An 8,350-nucleotide genomic window follows, 5' to 3' on the forward strand; every position below is an offset into this window, starting at 1 on the left:
TATTTCTACCAATTCATTTTTTTTGCTTTCTATCTATAATGCTTTTTAAATACTTGTTTCTTCTTGTCTGCCTCCTATTTTTATTTGCCAAGTTTTCTTTATATTTCTCTCTACCTTCTTCTGATGGGAGGTTATACTTTTTTAGTTTTTAGTGGTTACCTTTGCACTTAAAATTTTTGTATTTTTTAGATAGAATTTGCATTCTGGAATAATTTTAGATTTACATAGAAGTTACAAATATAGAATAGGGAGTTTTTTTTAATACCTTTATACCTCACCCAGTTTCCCTTTTAGCATGTTATAAGCCATGTAGTTAAAATTAGAAGAACAAAGCAAGAAGGATGCATTACTGTTAATTAAACTCTTGATTTTATTTGGGTTTTTATCAATTTTTCTACTCACGTCCTTTTTCTGCTCCAAGATCCAATCCAGAATATCACATTGCATTTAGCACCCTTAGATTTTTAATATGCATCTTTGACCTAACAAGATCATACAAGATCTCGACAAGATCTATTGTGTTCATCCTCTTTTTGAACAATTCTATGAAGATCTTTACCCTGACATCCTCCCATGATTCGCATGTGATTTTTGTCAAGTACTTCCAATCCATTTGGGTTAAAGCTATCCTAAATTATTCATTATTATTATTATTACTATTAATTTCACAGCCAGTGTTTATTTGGATTTCCCTAAAATTTTTTATATATATAAAGAGAAAGCATGGTGTGTGCACATGAATACAGTGAGACAGGTGGTGCACAGAGGGAGAGGGAGAGAGAAAATCTCAAGCAAGTCCCATGCTTAAGTTGGAGCCATGCACGGGGCTCGAGCCCACATGATCCCTGAAATCATGACCTGAGCTGAAATCAGGAGTTGGGCACTTAACTGACTGAACCATCTAGGCACCCCTAGATATCTAAATTTTAAACAACCAATTAGTTGATCTTCACCTCTTGTATTTGTATTCTTCCTTTGGTTCAGCTTTCCTCCTCATTGAAGTACATCTCTTCGAATCTTTTTGAGCGGGGATCTGTGAATTACTAATTATGTCAGCAATTGTTTGCCTGAAACATCTTCAGTTTGTGTGCTGTTGATTACAGAATAAAGTATAGAATTTCATCTGAGAATTTTAGGTTGAACATATTGTCAGTCAGGATTGTCACAATATTCCACTGTCTTATGGTTTCCGCTGTAACTATTGGGTTATGTTAAGTATATTTTGTTCCTTCGTAGGTAATTTCTCTTTTCTCTCTGGTTGTTTTAAGGAATTTCTCTTTAACATTCATGTTTTGCAGTTTCAATCTGCTATTCTAGATGTAAATTTATTTTTATTTATTCTGCATGAGCTTCATAATTATCAAATCTGAACCTTCATGTTTTTCATCTATTTGAGCAAATTCTCAGACATTGCTTCCTTGAATATTGCTTCTATTCCAACTAGACATACATTGGACCATCTCATTATATCATCCGTGCTTTCTTAATCTGTTTCATATTTTCTACCTCATTATATTTCTGTGATTTAATGATCACTTTTTCAGATCTATCTTGGGTGATGTGCTGTTCGACCTGCCCATTAACTTTTTAATTGTAATGAAAATGTTTTCTGTTTGTAGAAATTTTGATTCATTCTTTTTCAAGTCTGCTGGCTCATTTTTCATGGAGTCTAATTCTTTCCTTATATTTCTGATACTTAAGAAAATACTCTTGTACTTTAAATATACATACTTTATAGTTTCTATTACATTGTTTTTCTATTATCTCAAGCCCTTGATGAATTAATCATCTGCTGTAGCCACTGACTTTTACTCACAGCAGATTGTTTTCTTAAGTGCTTTGTAATTATTAATGGAGAATTAGTTTCAGAAGAGCTTTTGCTTTATATTTCTTTGTTAATTTCTTGGCTTTGCCTTGGGATTTCAGAAACAATGTGCGGAGTTAAAATAAAAATTTTAAAGGAGTGTAAGACACAGGCATAGAGATTTTTTTTTTTTTCCCCCATCCAGAACCTTATAGATAGAAGCTTTCTGGGAATTTTGCTGGACCAATGAGGGTCATTGAAGTTTACTAATTCGCAACTTGGGGTTGTAGTCCTTTGAGGGTTCTAACTTTTGAAGGGTTCTTAGCTTCAACTCCCCAACTTTAGCATCCCAAGATCTTATATGCTGTTGCTGTACATTTTAAAAAACATAGTACCTACTCCAAGATACCTTGGCCCGGCCCTCTGCCCTCTTGTCCCCTTTCTCCTGTGAGTCTTCTAGTGTTAACTCTTCCTCATTGCTTGGCTCTCAACACTGTCATTCTGCTAGTTCCCTCACCCAGATTGGAAAGTAAGCTCTTTCCCTGTCTTGCACAATGCCAGATCAACAGGGCCTAGTGTAATGTCTGGCACATAATAATAAACAATCAATCCTGTTGAATGAATAAGTGAGTGAATCTATGTGAGCTGTGGTGCCAGACTACTTCATATGAAGAGAAGTGAAACCGTTCCCACCTTCAAGGCCAGGGATGAGATGTGAGACAACTAGTTCTAATCCAAAGGGATGCTATCATGGAGGGGCAGACAAAGTATCATCAGTGCAGCTAAAAGGCTTCTTGGAGAAGTTGGTACTTGAATGGAGCCTTGGAGGAAGAGTGGGATTTTATCTGGTGGTAGAATGGGAGAGAAAGCATGGCAGGCAAGGAGGAAAGCATGAACAAATTCCTGGATGAATGGAATTGAATGGCTGGCTCTGGAACTATAGGTGACCTTCTTTGGCTGACTTATATTATGGGCAGCTACAGGAATGCCCCTTGAAGACCTCCAATTTCAGGGACTGACCAAGGACCCCAGCTACTGCTCTCTGAGCAGTCCACAAACCAATCCACACTGGGTTTCATCAAGGCCAAATGCATTTCCCACAGGCTGTTTTCAGCCAGTGGCTGAGTGAGGCAGGGATACAAATACCAGGCCATTCCTAGAAGCCTTGGAACTCCTTGGTTGGTTAAATTTCCCTCAATGTAAGCTGACATCGCTTCCTGGTGGCTTTGGTGTAACTTTCTGAGATTCTATCTGATTCTTGACATTTCCTTCACTGTGTGTGTGTGTGTGTGTGTGTGTGTGTGTGTATGTGAAACTTCCAGTCCTTCAGCTTTCTCCAGCTACTCCACCATTTTCTCTTCCAGATGTTAGCCCTAATAAAATCTATGCATTTTTAATCCCATAATGATGTCTACTTCTTGGTGGACCCACATTAACACCTACCACATGTACCTTCTGCAGGGAAGGTACAGAAAAAGACCCTGGAGAGATCCATCTTGTCAAGGGCTTTTAATGCCACTCTCAAAATTGGGACTTAGGCCGAGAGTTTGCCAATGAAGATTTTAGAAGAGGGAAACATTACTTGTATATAAGGAAGTGGATTTTGAGGAAGTCATTGCAATGACCCGGACGGAATGAGGTGAGGATGAGGCTGTGTGGACAACAGTGGAGATGGCGAACTGACTTCACATCTCCCACAGAAGAAAGCATGTGACTCTGGTGACAAATTTTACCTTCTCTTAACTTTTCAGAAAAGAAAACAACTCTTAGATAAACTTGTTTGAAAAGGCCCTACATGGGAAGCGTTAGCAGGAAAAACATCAACCTGGGCCCCATCCACTGTTATTTCCAGGCGTAGTGTCCCCACAGAGTATGTCAGCAAAACAGTAATGGTTTATGCTTCTGTCACCAGTCTCCTCCTTTCTTGAGAGCAACCTGAAAGGATAAGGGTGCTTTTTACCTCTTTGTGACTTTCTCCGTCCAGAGTCTCTGGAGAACCGACCGGAAAACAAACCCCAGAAAGGGCCCTGGCGATGTGTGAACCCTTTAAGGTGTAGTGTGGTGTGAGGGCTTCCCGTGAGGCAGCAGATCACAAGTCTCAGCAGTTCCATGCTTTAGGTTTGAGAGAAGCAGCAAGGACCCACGGCCTGCCTGTGATGCCCGCCGTGGGGGCCAGGACTGGGATTCTGCAGGGAATGTTGGCCAGGCCGGCTCCAGTCCCGACTGGCAGCGCAGCTGCTCCCCTTTATGCCCAGACTGGAGCCGAAGAATGGTGCCCTGGAAAACAGAAGGGCGCGAGGTTCCTCGAGGGGCCCTGGCAGTGGGATCCGTCCAGGCGCTGCCGTGCCCTGAGCCAGACTCCACCGTTTACCCTTCCGGGAGAGCGGGGAGGGGAGGCGGGTCAGGTGCTCGGAGGGCCAGTTGGCACAGTCACCTCCAGACACCGTTTTAAAGTGAGGCATTAGCAGCTTCCTCTCTGAACAAACAGGAAGCCTACTAGAAATGTCATTGTCCCTTCCCGCCTGTGTTGACAGGACTGTTAAATGACCAAGTCCAAGGAGCTCTGCCAAGTCCAGGGAGCCCGGGAACACGCAGCTGCCGGGCCACCTGGGGCCTCTGAGTCCAGCTCAGGGTTTCCTTGTCGGGGCGCCCGCATTGTGCAGCCCCCGGTCCTCTGGCGGCGGGCGGAAGGGCCAGGCGCCCGGGGCGACAGGGGCAGGCTCCTTCCACGGCGCCCCATCCTGCCCCGGCCCGACCCCTGCGCCGCTCTGGCCAGGATTCAAGCCGAGGGCGAACACCTGCCCTGCGCCGGCCGCGGCACAATGCACCACATGCCAGTTGGCAGCGGACAGAAAAGAAGCCTATTAAAGTCCTGACATTATGAAGCAGTGCGGCCCTGCTGCTGTGCGCGCTCCCTCCCTCCCTCCCTCTCACATACACACACACACACACACACACACACACACACACACACACACACACACAGTCCCGGGGCCTCTCAAGCTTTGCACATGTCCTTGGCTACTTCACTGTCAATCAAACACTGAATAAAAGAGATAGCCCTCTCCTGGGGGCCAAGGCCTCTGTGGATAACAGGTGTGTATGAAAGAGTGTGTGTGTACGTGGGGGTTTGTGTGTCAGTATAGGGGTGTGTGTGTGTGCGTGCAGGGCATATGTGTGTGTAGGGTGTGTGTGTAGGGGTGTGTCGTAGTATGTGTATGTCTAGAGTATGTGTAGGGGTGTGTGTATATACGGGATGTATGTCAATGTGCGCGTATGTAGGGGGTGTGTGTAGCTGTGTGTATGTGTAGGGGTATGTGTGTGTCTGTCGGGGTGTGAACAGAGGCACCGGTGGCTGTGGGCATGGGAGGTGGGGTGCTGGGGCCTGGTGACCATGGCCATCCCCAGGGTTACCTGTGTGGGTGGGCAGCACGGGGCGGGGGGGAGGTCAGGTGGTCTGTGCAGGTGGGCAGCAGGGGGGGGCGGGTAGGAGGCGTGGGCTTGCGTGGGCGTGGACCCGGGTCCCCTGTGCTGCGCTCCCAGGCGGTGCCGGATGTGCCTGGTGAAGGGGGGCGGCGGCCGACCTCCTGGTGGGTGGCTAGCTGGGCACTCCCCGGACGGTCCACACCCCCCCTCCCCCCGCCCCGGGGCCCATGTCCTCCATCCGCGCCTGCAGGGCTGGCCCATCCTGCTGCTGGTGGCCGTGGCTCCCCGCCAATCCCCTGCACCCCCCACGGCCGCCCCGCGCCCCAGACGGCGGGGCTCTGTGAGTCGCCCTCCTGGGGGCAGCCGGGTGGCTTTCTATAGAGGCGACCTGTCACTAGAGGACCTGCAGGGTGAGGGGTGGTACCTTGGGCTGTTGCCTTTCTCTTTGCACCCATTTACCGCGGCCTCGGAAGGAGCGCGGCGCGGGCCCGCGGATCGCCTGTCGCGCTGAAGGCAGCTTGACAGCCCCGGGCGGCTGCCCCTGCCCGAGAGCGTGCGGACCACCCGGACCACCCGGGCGCAGCCCCGCGCTCCCGCCCGCCGCACGCTCGCCCGCGCGGGTCACCGGCCGCCGCCCCCCCGGCCCCTTTCTTCCAGGCTCTCCAGACTGTCGCCGGGCTCAGGCGCCCAGCAGGTGATGAGAGGGCAGAGGCCTTGCGGGGCCCTCGGGCGGAGGTGGGAGGCGGAGGCGGCACCGGCCGGGACCGGGACCAGAGCGCGAAGGGCGGGCAGCGGCTGAGCCTGGGCGGGGAGCGCGGAGCGGAGCGCACAGGGTTCCCGCCCAGGCACCTGCAACGCCCGCTTCTTGGCCCGGGGACGAGGTGCTGGTTTCCACACTAAGTAGTGACGGACGTCGCAGTCCTCTGTCCTAGGTGCAGAAGGGAAGGAGAAGCGGGCAGCCAAGTCGCAGGGAGGAAAGCATGCCAACCGTGCAGGCCCACGGTGCAGGGGGCAGGCCCGGCAAGGAGCTCACAGTCCCGTGTAACCCAATGTTGACAAGGCCTTCCTTGGCTGGCCCTCCTTTTAGGATCTGTCCTCAGCTCCTGCAACTGTCCCCTTGCTGATTCTCCTGCAACCCAGCTAGCTCCCATCTGCTCCAACCCTCCGCGCTGTTCCTCCGCTGAACTTTTGCCTTATTTGCTGTTTCTGTTCTTAGCGAATCTAAGAAAAGGTGTAGTTCCCTCTCTCACCCTTCCAAGCTTTGCACCCTGCCTTGCTCAAAGGCCATATTCCCAGCTACGCCTTTCCTGATCACAGATTAGCTCCTGGCACTGCAATTACCTCCTGATACCACATTCCCCAGTCTCTCCCCAGCTTCAGTTTTTTCATTTTTTAAAAAAGATTTTATTTATTTATTCAAGAGAGAGAGAGAGAGGCAGAGACATAGGCAGAGGGAGAAGCAGAATCCCTGTGGCGAGCTGACTTGGGACTCCATCCCAGGACCCCCTATTGCGACCTGAGTCAAAGGCAGATGCCCCCACCCAACTTCGTTTTTTTTTTTTTAATTTTTATTTATTTATGATAGTCACAGAGAGAGAGAGAGAGAGAAAGAGAGAGGCAGAGACACAGGCAGACGGAGAAGCAGGCTCCATGCACCGGGAGCCCCACGTGGGACTCGATCCCGGGTCTCCAGGATTGCGCCCTGGGCCAAAGGCAGGTGCCAAACCGCTGCGCCACCCAGGGATCCCCCAACTTCGTTTTTTTTAATAGCATTTAAGCACTTCCAAATATGCCATATAATTTCCTTCCTTCCTTTTTTGTTTTTAATTGTGTGTCTTCTCCTACCGGCATGATAATTTTTTGAGGATCAGAACTCTTGATTGTTTTGCTTACTGATATATCCTGGATAATTAGAACATTAAATGCTCTAACAGAGGAAAGTGCAACAAGCCATGGAGACTTAGAGGAGATAGGGTATATTAGCTTATAGGGGTTGGGGAAGGGGCATGAGTCCCAAATTTATCAGCCTAGGGATCAATTTTCCTGTCAGAGAAGCTGTAAGCCATAAGGGAATCAAGGAGCTTCTCTTTCCCTTTGCTATTGCTCAGCACCACATCATTGCCTCCAAGAAATATTCATTTTTTTCTCTGAAAATAGTCAAGTACACCTGTGCTAGGCTGAATAATAGTTCCCAAAGATGTTCATGCATGAGTCCCTTGGTAAAGAGGACTTTGCAGATGCTAAGTTAAGGATCCTGAGATGCTGAGACATCTGGGTGGCTCTGTGGTTGAGTGTCTGCCTTTGGCTCAGGTTGTGATCCTGGGGTCCCGAGATTGAGTCCCACATTGGGCTCCCTGCATGGAGCCTGCTTCTTCCTCTGCCTGTGTCTCTGCTTTTCTCTCTCTCTGTGTCTCTCATGAGTAAATAAAATAAAATAAAAAAAAATGGATCCTGAGATGGGGAGATTATTTTGGCTGATCTGGGTGGGCCCAATATCATCACAAGTGTTCTTATAACAGGGAGACCAGGAGAGAAGATGATCAGAGAGAGAGAAGGAGATGCAACCATGCAAGCAGAGGACAGAGCCATGTGGGACCAGGAGCCAAGGAATGCAGGACCCTTCAAGGAACTGGAAAAGACAAGAAAATGGAATATACTGTGGTGCCTCCAGAAGGAACACAGGCCCTCTGACACCTTACCTTTAGCCTAGGCAGGCTGATTTTGGAGTTCTGCCTCCCAGAACTGTAAGATAATAAATTTGTGTTATCTTAAGCCATGAAGATTGTGGCAGTTTGGTATACTGGCAATAGGAAACTAATAAATACCCTTTTTGTAATTTCTGAGCATTTGTTTCCCTCAGTCTCAACCTTGTTTTGGGCTTTTGTTCTGCTGACATTACTCCTGGATGCTGGTGTCACTTGTGCATCTTCTCTTCTCTTGGCACATGAACTTTTCGAAGTGGACCTAATCTGAGAGTTCTTTGTCCAATTTTTAAGTGATTTGCATTTTTTTAAAAGGTGGTTTTCCGGGGCAGCCCGGGTGGCTCAGTGGTTTAGTCCCTTCCGCCCAGGGCCTGATCCTGGAGACCCGGGTTCGAGTCCCATGTCGGGCTCCCTGCAT

The 8,350-nt window shown here is 48.4% G+C and overlaps 1 long non-coding RNA gene across 2 annotated transcripts; it reads left to right on the forward strand.

Moving 5' to 3' along the window:
* The first annotated feature begins 4,812 nt into the window (after positions 1-4,812).
* LOC112908670 (uncharacterized) lies at positions 4,813-8,070 on the forward strand. 2 transcript variants are annotated; one of them, XR_012002555.1, is made up of 2 exons: positions 4,813-4,900; positions 7,750-8,070. It is a non-coding gene; the product is annotated as an uncharacterized lncRNA (long non-coding RNA). The 2 variants fall into 2 exon arrangements; XR_003232965.2 differs by lacking the exon at positions 4,813-4,900 and adding an exon at positions 5,520-5,924.
* The last annotated feature ends 280 nt before the right edge of the window (positions 8,071-8,350 follow it).

The sequence above is a fragment of the Vulpes vulpes genome, chromosome 1, assembly GCF_048418805.1.
Source record: "Vulpes vulpes isolate BD-2025 chromosome 1, VulVul3, whole genome shotgun sequence".
In the NCBI taxonomy this organism is placed as follows: Eukaryota; Metazoa; Chordata; class Mammalia; order Carnivora; family Canidae; genus Vulpes; species Vulpes vulpes.